Source organism: Tupaia chinensis, unplaced genomic scaffold (genome assembly GCF_000334495.1).
Source record: "Tupaia chinensis unplaced genomic scaffold, TupChi_1.0 Scaffold138619_1, whole genome shotgun sequence".
Lineage (NCBI taxonomy): Eukaryota > Metazoa > Chordata > Mammalia > Scandentia > Tupaiidae > Tupaia > Tupaia belangeri.
Genome location: NW_006198512.1, coordinates 857,126 through 857,881, shown reverse-complemented (window position 1 = coordinate 857,881; position 756 = coordinate 857,126). Strand labels below are relative to the sequence as shown.

Genomic DNA, 756 nt, shown 5'->3' with positions numbered 1-756 from the left:
CGGCGGGGCCGTTTTACAGTTTAACAGGTGCCACTGGCAGGGCCACCCTGCACGGGGAGGCCCTCCACAGCCTCTGGCTTCTCCACGGACCTGTGGCTGCACCGGCCCTCGGAGGGGGTCCAGCAGACACCGAGGGACCGGTTCCAGACCACAGCCCAGGAGGCACCCAGAAGCACCACTGAGGCTTCCTTAGAGCTCCATGGTGGGAACGGTGAAATGGCCAAGCAGAGTGGGCACACACAGCAGATTGTTTATGCCAGGTGCCCCCAGGTGACAAAGCTGGCACCCAGGAAGCCTGGCCCCTGCTGGCCGCTCTCTGCCCTAACCAGACCCACCAGAGGGCACCCCCTTGTTTTAGGGACAGTTGATAAACCCTCACACAGGGACCCTATAATAAAAGGCTCACACTGCAAGGCTGGCTTTCAACGCCTTCCTAACTAACATAAACCGAATTCTTTTTTTAAAAATCGAGCGATTTCTCTGGGCCTCAGTGTCCTTGTGGTCAGATGGGGTAACCGCCCAGCCTTCGTGGGGGTGCAGGAGACCCACAGGCAGCCCTCCGTGAGGCGCCTGCAGGAGTGCCTTGCACGGGAGAAACACACAGGAACGTGACAAACGCGGGGCGCCAGCTCTCAGCTCACAGGAGACGGCAGTGAAAACCGTCCCCTGCAGTCTCCTCAAGAGACCCCAGGCAAGGGAACCAGCAGTTAGCGTAATGGCTATGTCGCTGGACTCCCACGTAGTCGACCGCTGTTC

General features: G+C 59.7%; 1 protein-coding gene across 1 annotated transcript in view; it reads right to left on the bottom strand.

Annotated features, from left to right (window-relative positions):
• The window catches only part of FGD3 (FYVE, RhoGEF and PH domain containing 3), a 79,685-nt gene that overhangs the window by 58,469 nt on the left and 20,460 nt on the right, over window positions 1-756 (bottom strand). The gene's annotated exons all lie outside the window — the stretch shown is intronic.